This window comes from Camelus dromedarius, chromosome 3, assembly GCF_036321535.1.
Source record: "Camelus dromedarius isolate mCamDro1 chromosome 3, mCamDro1.pat, whole genome shotgun sequence".
NCBI lineage: Eukaryota > Metazoa > Chordata > Mammalia > Artiodactyla > Camelidae > Camelus > Camelus dromedarius.
The window spans coordinates 23,298,691-23,311,267 of NC_087438.1; the positions used below are offsets into that span (position 1 = coordinate 23,298,691).

Here is a 12,577-nt window from a genome sequence, read left to right on the forward strand (position 1 = left end):
TCTGTAAAACTGGGATAATATATAGCCCATCCCATAAAGGGTTACAGGGATGATTAAGTAAGATAGGGTACAAAAGGCACTCAGCATAGGCCTAACTGAGTAAACATTTGATAAACTGTAGCTATTGGCATCATTACTTACTTTGTATCCTCTCAGTACCCTTAAACTATAGAACTCAAACCACTCAACTGCATTTAACTCTTTACATAGCTCCTAGACAAGGATCACTTCCTTCTTTGTTGTTTTTGTTTTTGTTGTCACCGTTGTTTCAGATCATCAGCTCCTACTACAGTTCCCGGGGGTATAAAAGAACAAGACAACTAAAAGACGTGGATCCAACATTTATTGATTCTAACTATAGACCTATGTGCCAGGCCCTGTGAAAGACATTTTTATACACTACTTAATCTTCAGTACAAGACTCACAAAACAGGTAAAATTATATCTATTTACGAGATGAGAAAACAAAATCCTACAAGCTAAGTTCAAAGGTAGCCAATGATGTGAGCAGGATTTGCCTCTAGGCCTGTCTGACAGAATTAGCTGGCACAGACCCACATCACAGAACCACAGAGATTTGTCTCTGTACTGTTCCATTTCCAGCTCTTCCCAAGGTCAGAGACAGTAACCATATTTGAGAAAAGGAATAGGAAAGTTTTTCTTAACAGTAGGTAAACCGAGGATTGTTATAAGGAGCAAGGGAAAGCACAAAGCGAGACATCAGTCAGGACAGATACAGCATGAAATCGGGACAGCTATCTTGGGCCAGTCATCTCGATTTCTTTTTCTTTTTTTCTTCCTTCAAAAGTGTTTCACATATGATTTAATAAATCATTATTTTAAGTTAGTACTTAATAATATCAAACATAAATAAATCATTCTCCTTTAAAATAAATCAGACGCTGTAGATAGCAAAATCCTCTTTGACCACCTTTCTGATCTTGGTCCCCTCCCTGCTTCCTCCAAGGTAACTAATGTTGGATTACGTATGTGTCCTTTCAGACATTTAAAAATGCATTTACATACAAAAATATGTAGCCATATAAAATATATACTGTTTTATGTTTGGTTAATGAATAGATGATTCCTACTGTACACACATACACACGCACTTGAATCTCTGATTTACCCAACTCCTATTCTATCCAGGCTCCAGTTCTCAAGCTCCAAAATGAGTCTCCCCAGATTTCAGGATCCACCAAAGAGACTGGACTTCCAAAAAGTTATTTTACCAAGGCACACAGGAAGGAAGCATCTTTTCAAAAATGTATTTGGCATCAAGAATGGATACTTTCTCCAAGGTGTTTGGGAATCATTATTTCAGAGATACCCTGACTAAAAACAAATTAAGCTTATTTATTATTAAGTATTGGTAAGGTCTACTGAAAACTGTACTCCAAGAGAGAGGGTGTAAATGAAAACCAAAATAAGGACTAGAATCTGAATTAAAAAAAACTGACCATATTAAAAAAATTCAAACCAAACATTTGCAGAATACTTGAAGTGCCTCTATGGATGGAGCCCTGTGGAACATGGTTTAAAAATACTTGACTGACTATTACCTCGGCCTTGCCGAGTACATTAATACAGTGGCTTCATAATGAATATGGACTGTGAAGAAGGACTTGATTCTTTTGGAAGTCTATTCAATCTCAGAAATCATAGGCCAATGGGCCCCATCAGGTTGGAGCCAGTTCTGCCCTTGAAGAGTCTTCCCTGCAATGCAAACAGCCCCGTGTTGTTGTTTTCCCTTCCTGAACCAAAAAAAGTATTCATAGACAAATCTTCAAGAGTCAGTCTCCTTGTTGAGACCATGTCCCTGTTATAATGGAAGTGTTTTGCTGAGAGTTATTCATAGTAATTTCCTTCACTCGCAATATACTCTCTATTTCCAGTAAGAATAAGGAAATCCACCAGTCAGGCCTGATAACCCTTTGCCACTCACACAGAAAGTGACCTGTTGAAACAGAATGGTCACATACAAGGCAAGAAGGTGGGTGAAGGATCTGGGAAATGGAAAGAAGCTGGAGTGATTTTACTTTATTCTCCTGCAACCCCATCACCTATTTTTATGTATGAGAAACAAGTAGAAAGTAATATTCCCCCCATGGAATATTACTCAGCCATAAAAAGAATGAAACTGCCATTTGCAACAACATGGTTGGATCTAGAGGGTATTATGCTAAGCGAAATAAGTCAAACAGAGAAAGACAAAATACTATATGATTTCACTTTCATGTAGAATCTGAAAAACAAAACAAACAAAATAAAATAAAAACAGACTGATAAATACAGAAAACGAGTAGTAGCCAGAGAGAAGGCGGTTGGGGGAGGCAAAATGGGTGACAGGAATTAAGAGGCACAAACCTCCAATCATAAAATAAATGAGCTATAGGGATATAATATACAGCATAAAGAATATGGTCGATAATACTGCAATGCTTTTGTATGGGGAACAGGTGGTGACTAGCCTTATCACGGCGATCATTTCATGTGTATGCAAATGTCAAATTAACATAATATTGTACATCAATATATTTCAATTTTAAACAGGTTCATCAAAATGATAATAACAAGAAATGAATGAATAAATAAATAAAAGGGCATGTTCAAAGATATATAGCAAAGCTAAAGTTAGAAGTAGGCCTCTTAACTCCTGGCCCAATGTGATTTTAATTCCAAGAGTGAACTGTGACAACACAAGGCATTCATGTAAGTGGGAAAAGAGAGGCGAGAATAGAAGAACTGCTCGCCTTGTTTGGAGAAAATATGGAGAAGACACAGATCAACACAGGACAGACGCATCAGGGGAGGCTATGTGTATGAAGTCGGATTCATCTGATCCCGTTGCTAATGTTCTGATCCATCTACACTGGTGGCATCTGCCCCTCTCTGTCAGTATGGCTCATGCAATTTGAGAACAAGAATCATATTGCATGCAGTGGACTTCAGGCATAAATACTGTCACTCCAGCTTGTCCTCCAGGCCCTCTAATTCTGCTTTTTCACCCCTCCTCTTAACTCATTTCCCATTCCCTAGGAATAAATTCTGAGCCAAGTGTCTTTGCTTTTCCTAATGGCAGAAGCTTTGTGACCAAGAGCAGTAGAACAGAGCCCCGGGCATTCTGTGAGATATGGTGAGTGTTTAGTGGTTAAAATAAAAGTCCATTGTGCCTTATTCTTCCCTCCAGATCTTATCAACTTGGAAAATAATGCCCTTCACGCAATGGCAAAGAAAAGTACAATGTGGTCTTTAATCTGTCCTTCAGTGTTTATATGTGAGCCATTTGGCACCAAGTAAGCAAACAGGCTTTGTTAAGTGGGGGAAAAGTTGTCACTTTCTCACAATGCATCTGAGCTGGGTAATGTGATGTCACTACTGTCTTAAGGTAGAACTGCCCACTAAGGAGTTCTAAACTGCTCCTGCTTTTATTGGCCTTGGTAGCCCGTGGTTAAACTGCACGTAGCTGAGTGACTCAGTAGTTCCCTGATGTACACAATCCTCATGATCTACAATGCATTAGCTTTTAGGACTGGGAGTTTCCTTAAAGATCTATGGGTGTGGGTGGGAAGTGGAGTGGGAAAGGGGCAAGAAGGAGGAGTGGTCTATTTACACAGCATATCTGCTAGAGCTTGTGACCTGAATCTTCCTTGTGCATCTTAATGTGCATTTGGTATTTGATCATTCTCTGGCCCACTTCCTGGTGGCTGTGCTTGCCTAATGACTGAAGCTCCCAAGGAGTGACTTTATCATAGTGCTAGGCCCTAGGAGATAATAACAACATATCTTTTTCACAGTAGTTGCCATTTCCCGGGTACCTACCATGTGCCAGACCTTGGATTCTTACAACAGTCCTATGAGATGGGCATTATAATCCTCACTCTACAAACAAGAAAACCAAGGCTACCAAAGTAGGTAGCACAAGAGCTAGTTTGATCTCAAGTCTAATTAAAAATCCCAGACACTTTTCAGTAATCTATTCTTGTCATGGCATTTCTGTGATAAGAAAACTTTTGTAGTTTTGATTATCCATATAACTATCAGTCTTTAGTGATTCCTTTCTGTCTATTAAATTAAAACTTTTCAAGTTACGTTTTAGCATTATTTGTCTCAGTAATTCTTTTAGAAAAGCAAGAGATGGAATTGTCTCAAAGACCAACAACTGAATATTTTTTATTTGTCCTGCCAGATTCATTTGCTCCATTTTCCACTCAGCATTGTGCCCTGGAAAGCAGCCTCTACAGACCACATCATTTAGTTCCCTGCCCTCTAGCTCTCAGTTGGGTTTACCTAACTAGGTAATGAGAGGCACTGGATGGAGGTCACAGGAGGGAAGAGAGTATTGGTGATAATGATGTTTTTCTTGTTTTTGTAATTCTGTATCACTGGACACTGGAGTGTTCCTTCAGGTTTGGCTGGGTTTGTCTACAGTGGACACAGCTCCTATCCTGTGGCTCTCTTCTAGAACCACAGCTATTTTCTTAGAGGCAAAACTGCTCCCTTCACTTCCCATTCAGTTTTAGGGGTACCAACCCCTCTCCATTGTTGCTAGCCCCAAGGATGCTTCATTAGCCCTTGTTACTTTCCCTTAAAATTATTTACACTCATGTAAATAGTTCCTCAATTGCTCCATTTGAGACACTAATGTATTTCCTACAGGGATTCAGACAGACATAACTTGATAAAGTTTCCATGATGCTTTGGGTCACTGAATAAATATAAGATGCCATTTCATGCATACATTTATACATTCATTCCACAAATATTCATTGAGCACCAGTAGTGTGCCAGGTACTGGGTTTACAATAGTGACCAATGTAGCCACTGCTCTCCTACAGCATAAAATATAGTATGGTAGATAAATTAAACAGATAATCACACAAACTAGTGGAAAACTATGATTGTGCCATGTGCTTTGAAGGAGAGGTGCATGGTCTGATGAGGACAAACAATAGGGGTCAAACCAGTCAGGGATATCAGAAAAGGCTTGCATGCAAAAGGAGAACTTGAATAAATACCCTCAAGACAAGTAGGTGTTCACTGGGCCTAGAAGGAAAGAAAGATCATTCCTGGCATAAGCTAATGGCTAATAAAGTCCAGTGTGGCCAGGATGGAGAAAGCAGGAGGGTGCTTGAGGAAAGGTGAAGCTGAACAGGCTTTGAAGCAATACTGAAAATTTGTCTCTATCATCCAGTTACAGGGTGGAGATTGGAATGGAAGGCTAGAGAGGACTGAGCATTGACTAGGTGGGAGTCTATTACAGCAATGGACAAGGTCTGCCCCTCCGTGGGAGATTTCAGTGCTTGGTTCCTTATATATGTTAATACAACTGTTTGAGTGTAATGACTCCTTAAAAAACAGAAAAATACTGCCTTCTCATGGTGGGATGGGAGTCATGAAACATTGTTCTGGGTCTCAGAAAAAGGATGAAACTCAGTAATACAGCCTAAACACAGGCTCAGGATATAAAAACTGTTCTCATATTGACTTCCTGTCTTTCCCTCTAACAATTCCCACTGTTTAGAAATTCCACAAGAGGGAGAAACAGGAGAGAGCTGAGAGATCTAGGGAGACCTGGGTTCCCTTCGTGGCTCTTCCACTAACTGTGCAGACTATGAAATTAATTTCTCCAATCTTTACATTCCTCTTCTGAAAAATGAGAATAGTAAGGGTTGTTATAAGGATTAAACTGGGTAACATATGTGTATAAGTATGCCATAAAACTTATTATAGACTATATTAGGAGGTCTTTGGCATGGCAGATTTCCAGGTTGATTGACAAAACTTAATAAATTTCCTTCTAACTTTCTCTTCTGTCTCCTTTAATGTGTTAATTCTATCCTGAGCTGGCTCCTCTCATGATCATAAGTTATAAGTATCATATTTAAAGAAAGAAACATCTACAGGTAGAAATGAGTATCTTTTTCACTATCACCTACTTAAATGTGAGGAACTTTTACAAAACAGCAACAGTTAACATCTCATTAACTAGATCTAGAGTAAAGATACACAAGGGCAGGAATTTTTGTCTGTTTTGCTTACTGATGTATCTCTAACATCCAAAATAGTGGTTAGGACTCAATAACTATTTGTTGTTTAAAGGGACTGAATGTCTAACCCTAATCCAACCAATTGTAAGCAAAGTGGTTTGGGCACTATTCTGTAAAAGAAAAACTAATGACAATTTTAGGCTTTATGGGACACATACAATCTCTGTCGCATACTCTTCTTTCAATCCTATAAATATGAAAAAATATTCTGAGCTCATGGGTCTTCCAAAAACAGGCCTGGAGCTGGCTGGCTTGCAGGCTAGGCTTGTTGATCCTGGCTCATCATGTCGGGTGAAATGGCTGGAGTCAAGCACCACGATCAGTAGCACATGTACAGCGCTCAGCAGGGTCCTCAACGTGTAAAAAACACTCAATAAATATTTCTTGCCTTTGTTGTTTTGATGATGCCATCATTTTCCTTATTCTTGTTATTCTGGGATAGCTGGAGTCCAGAGACCCCTGCTCTGTGACAAATCTGTCATAGGGACTTGAATGCCTTTAACTCTGGACTAAAGCAGCATCTAGGGTAGGAACCATGTGAGCCACTGCACAGAAAGATGTACTACACGGGAATAAGTAAAGACACATAAAACAATAAGCTAAGGGTCAAAAACCAAGGTTCACAAAATTAGTAGAGGATGTGGTATGTATGGTATGGTGGAAGAAATGAGTTCTATTCTCAATATTTTAAAATATTCAAAGTTAAAAATGTAAAATAAGTTCCTTTACCATCTCAGAGTCTTGCATAGACTAATAAGCAGCAAGTTCCATGCAAGGTAAAATCCTATATACAATAGAACTTTTTTTCTTAGAGGTCATTGCTATGACATTTTAAAAAACATTGCCTTTGAGGTTTATAGCTGACCTGTCATCTTCATTGTTTTATATGATCTGATCTTCAACAGCAGCCCACTGAAGTTGGGAAGAATGTTATCATTATTAGCCCTAATCATTGTTGACATTAAAAACATTTAACAACCAATGTGGTTTGCAACCCACCATAGCCTCCTAAAATGGAGTAAATCCTTAATGCCCCTGGTTGAGCCCCACATGAACTCCTTTGCTGCTGAATCACAGGATGATGGGGGGAGGCATTTTAAAGGAGGGGATCAGATGGAGTGGCTACTCATCAAATAGCACAGAAGGATTTCACTATTTTAATAAGCAGTATGGCTGTACCAGTGTGTACCAGGTGACTATCACCCCTGCCTACTTTTGCCAAACTGAAAAAAGGAAAAGAAAAATGAAGTGGCTTTTCTAGGACTCTAAACCAGTAACTGGCGGAGCTTGGATTCAAAGTTAGTCTTCAAGGATTTAAATCCTCTGCTGTTTTCTCTTTGCCACCCACTTTCTTTACTTGTGTGTCCTTTTTCACACCCTATGGACTACCCAGTCACTGACTCAGGCCAGGAGAAAAAAATACCAAATTTGGAAACAGAAGATTTATGTTCAAGTCCTACTCCTGCTATTTATTAACTGTGAGACCTTGGGCAATTCACCTTCCTACAAGACTGTTTCTTCACTGAGAAAATCATATTAATCATGTCTGCACAGCAGGGCAGCTGAAGAAAAGCTCTGTAAAACACTAAGTGCTATTCAGACATTAGCCATTCACACAATGTGCAGATTGGCAGTTTTCACCTTAAAAATCAGAAGGTTGGAACTGGAATTCTTCCAGATGAGAAAATTCAGACTTCTGAGAGATTAAATTACTTGCCCAAGGTCACATAGCTAGTGATGACAGAGCCAGGGCTGATTTCAAAGCTCCCGAATTTCAATTCAGGGCTTTCAGCTGGGCAGTATTCAGACTAACAATCACAGGCTGCCTACAAAGATGGAAATGTGAATGATCTTAACTTACAGTCTCAGCACTGCTGGCAGGCCTTTGTCATCAGCTCCTTCCAAGTCCGCAGGAAGAAGGTCTGCTTCTGGCCCAGTATACATCTTCTGCAGTTCAGGGTACACCTAGCCAATCACTAGGTCACTCCAGCAGCTCCAGGACTGGAAGTCACTTCTGCAGCTCTGGGCCTGGAATAGCAGACACTGTTGTTAATAACACTATCTCTGCTACAGACACAGCAAGCAGAAGATAGCACGGATGGGGACGGTGCCTGTCCTGCCAGAGTCTGACTTCAAGGCCTCATCTACCATAGGCCAAAGGGGCCATGTCTGCTGGTGTGGCAACTGAGAAGGAAGAGTTATTCTCAGCCTGGGAAGATTTAGCCTAGGTTGCCTCAGATAGACAACTCTCACTGAAAAGCAGCAGAAAGTTAAATGATACACCTACTCCCCATTCCCAAAACTCCAGGTAAGTTGAGTAAAGCAATGTGCTTTTGCAATATAAACCTATTTGGGAGTCAGATAGTTTTTGAATTCACAAACCAAGTCTTCCACTTACTAGCTCTGGTAGTTATTTGCACCTCTCCCAAAATGTCTCACTCCATCTTCCAGGCACATGATAGGGCTACATTTCCTAGCTTGCCTGTAGTTGGCTAGAGTCATGTGACTAATCCTGACCAATATATTTTGAGAAAAAGGGATGTATGGCACTCACTACTGGTGTGACACTGCAGAAATGTCTTTTCTCTTGTGATGGTTGCTTCTCTGTGGCCTGAATCCCTAAGGAAAAGGAGCAGCGCCCTTCTGCTGACTCAGTATGAACATGTGAGACAAGCCAAAAATAAATCCTTGTATTTTAAGTCACTGAGATATAAAGGCTGTTTATTATCACAGCATAATGTAGCCTATACTATAGGTTGATATGTTAGCTGTAAGATATTTAGTAACTTACTCAGCCACTCTGAGCATAAGTTTCTGGTGTTTAAAATAAAAATACACACCTTTTCAGGATTGGGAGGATTACTGATAGTTTATGTAAGCTCCTAGCTCACAGCTCCTAGCATATATTTGGTCTTCAAGCAATGTTAGCTATTTCTATCATCAAAACAGTCAGGGAGAAAAGCCAGCTGGAATCAAGGCATCCTTAGGCAAACACACAGTTCACAGGCTCTACTCAGCCAGCCTCCTAGACATAGAGCTTTGGCAGACAGGTCAGCCAGCCAGAGGAAGGTCCCTAAATGCCTCAGTCACTCATTCATTCCTTTGTTTTATAAATCTATAGTGAGTACCTACAATGTGATGGTCGCTGTCTGGAAATATAATAGAAAACAAAGTCCCAGCCCTCATGGACTTTACCTATATCATCTAACACATTTGAATGGTTAGTTATCATTCAGGTTACCTAACTGTATCCTCAGAAAGAATAAGGAACCTGGAATTTGGTCCTTTGCATTTTAGGGATTTTTAATTCTTTAGAAATATTTTCACATATATTAACAGATTTAATCTTCACTATACTCTTACAAATAGGGGAGGAAGTTATTATTATATATATTCATAGGTGGGAAAACTAATATTGGAAAAAGTTACAGTTTTGTTTTTATTAGCATTCAGCTACTCAGATGCCCTGACAGATCTAGAATCTGCACTCTAAGATTCCTCGTAGCATCACCTTTTTTTCTTTTTAATCCCAGATTGACAACAAAAACTTGAATCACTATTTTGTCCAGAGATATTCCTGGATGAGACATATTAAAGTGCTGTAGGTGAAATACAAGAATGGAGTTGTTCTATGACTATAATAATAATAAGCCATCACAAATAGGACACTAAACTGTCCTATACTAAATTCTGCCTACCAATGCATCAAACTTCAGGAATTTCCTATTTCACAACTCCATGTGTGGACAAAGACTAAGCACAAATCTAATGTAGGCATTTTTATCACATTTGTGCAGTATGTAATAAGAAAAGACCAATGCAAATAGGGTCTGGCTTCCCATATCTTTTATTGGAGTAAATGTTCTAGACATCTAAGTCACCCCTAGTCCCTCACTAACAGCTCAGTTATTTCATTCTAAACCCATGCCTTGAAAATTCAACATACCAAGGAGCAGTTCAAATGTCATCTCTTTTATGAAATCTTCCTTGATTGCTCTACCAAAAGTGATCTCCTACTATCCTTTGTTTATATCTTAATCTGGCACCTACTGTACCGTGATGTCATATTCAGAGGGCAGTGAACAGCCAGCTTAGGCTACTATTCCACACAGGGAAGAGATGGAAAATAAAATACAAAATATAGACGAAGCAAATTATGGAAGCCATTGAATGTCAGACTAAAAAGTTAGATTTTCCTCGATAGGCAACAGTAGCTGCTGGGAAACTTACAGTATTTACAAAATAAAAATATAATCATATAAATCACTTGTGCTACTAAAGGAAAGGGAGAAAATAGATTAGAAATCAGAATTTGGATAATGTGAAATGATAATCTAAACAGTTATTTTTGTCTTGAAGATGTTTTTAGATTTACATTTAACTAGTTAGATTTGTTTCAAATACAATAAACAAGTTGCAGCTGAACACCTGAATTCTAGCACGAGAAATTGTCTCTATAGTACCATCTCGCAGAGAAATTCTTTCTGGTATTCTAGATCACTACTTTCATGGAAAACTGCCTTCACTTTCCTAGCAGACCAGAGAACTCTGAAATATAAGTACTCTTTTTACAAAGTAAAAATTTAAATTAACCAAATATTGATTGGCTTTGGAAAGTAAATTTGTGTTAACACAGATACCATTAAAATCACCAAGAAACCCTGGGTTTCTTCAGTTGGTAAACCCATCATTCACGGCAACCAACACTTTATACCTTTACCTAACTGGTGTGTGAAATTATGAGGTGTTTTCACTTCTGGGTGTGTGAGACGCACAGACTGCTCCGCGTAAGCTGAACCGTTAAGTGGTCAGGCACAGCCTTCCAGCGTCTCGGAAACGGAATCCTCAGCACTCCTTTCCACCAGCACTGACTCCAGCTCACCAACTGGGCTTGGCTGGAACTGCTTCACGTCCGGTCGCTCTGGAAACCTGTCCTGACAACAGCTGTTGCCCTAAACCAACTCGCTGCCGCTAATGTGGCCAAATCTGCGAAGCTGAACCTTTCTGACAGCGATCGCCATTTTCTCCACCCCCTCCCCCGCCTCCGCGCTTGTGACAAAAGTCACTTCCGGTTCGAGGAGCCCGGCAGAAGTCTCTCTGGCTCAGTCTTCCAGCGCCCCTCTATGGTACATCCACTGTACTGCATGTATATGTGCTACTAATTTCCCCTTCGCCGATCCTGGTTCCTCCCAACTACTCTTAGTTATTTACTGTAAGCAAAGCACCAGCCTTAGCCAAACTCCATTTTGCACGTTCCCTATAATAGTGATCTTCAAACTTTTTGGATTATTTACTCCCCAAAAGGCTGAAAGCTATATACCCCTTTTACACATTTTTTAATTGTCCTTTAAATTTTTTCATCATAAATTTAAATAATTGCAATGGGTGATATTTTCAGTGTACTATAAATAATAACATTTAAAAATAAAACTATTGCATCTCTTTGTAAATTTGTCCAATGAAATCTAAATGCAACAGTGACTTGATACCCATCCATTTAAACAGTAAATGAACACTTTCTTAACATGTGTTTACATTGTCGCTTTTTTTGTCATCAAAGGGAATGTCCCCATAGAATTCATCCAAATGAACTAAATTGCTATGCTTTGTTGATCACCTTATCATACTATTCTCAAACAAAAACATGTATGTTATTTGAAATATGTATTTGCTTTCAATTTCCTGTATCCATAATTCTCTTATGTTTATAATTTCTTCTAGATTGAGTTAGCTATTAAAATTTTTAGTAGTACAGAACTGTTCTAAACATATTACAAAGTTTGGTAAATAATGATTTAACATAAAAACTACAATTTTACTGGACACATATAATAATATATATACAGATTACTATATGTTACATATTTTACAAAATAACTCATAGGAAATGTAGGGCTGAAGTTTCAGTAGGAAGACCATCAGAGCTATGACGGTCTTTTGCGAGATGCAGAGGCAGCAGGGACCTTCGTGCTTTCTACAGAAGCTCTTCAGTACTTATAGGAGAAAGACCTGACTCTTCAGCCAGGGATTTGAAAACCTCCCAGATGGGGCCTAAGCTTCCCTCTCTAGATTTCCCTTTCACAATTTCCTTTACAAAAATGCTCTCCTCTGCCAGCATGCTTTATTTTTTCTAATTTCTGATTTTTGTCTTTTATGAGATACCCTCTCCCCAGGTAACACAGTATATAGTAAAGTTTGGAAATGGTGGAAGATGTGCCTTTCTTTTTCTAAGTGGTGGAAAGATGATTTTAAAAGGAAAGTTGGGGAAAAAGAACTAGAATAACATTCATCTCAGACTGGTCAATTTTAGAAAAAAGCAATTGTGGAGTTTACCCATTCAACTCCTTGAAGAGTTTCTATGCACACTAGGGGTATTAAGTAATCCAGTTTTCTGACAGCTGGTCTAAAGAGGGTAGATATTTGGGTTTCAAATGGCTCAACCAATGTGCATTTCCTGTATACAAGGTACAAATAAACAGGTAGAAAGGAGAAATAAGCATTTATTGAGCCCAGTCTATGTGTCAGTC

The 12,577-nt window shown here is 39.0% G+C and overlaps 1 long non-coding RNA gene across 3 annotated transcripts in view; it reads right to left on the reverse strand.

Moving 5' to 3' along the window:
• LOC116150225 (uncharacterized) overlaps positions 1–11,071 on the reverse strand; it is a 450,186-nt gene extending 439,115 nt beyond the window's left edge. For all 3 annotated transcript variants that reach the window (XR_010378073.1, XR_010378074.1, XR_004133939.2), the window contains exons 1-2: positions 10,771–11,071; positions 7,912–8,078 (exon numbers count right to left, since the gene is read on the reverse strand). This is a non-coding gene — a long non-coding RNA (uncharacterized LOC116150225). The remainder of the gene's footprint in view (positions 1–7,911; positions 8,079–10,770) is intronic.
• Between the last annotated feature and the right edge of the window lie 1,506 nt (positions 11,072–12,577).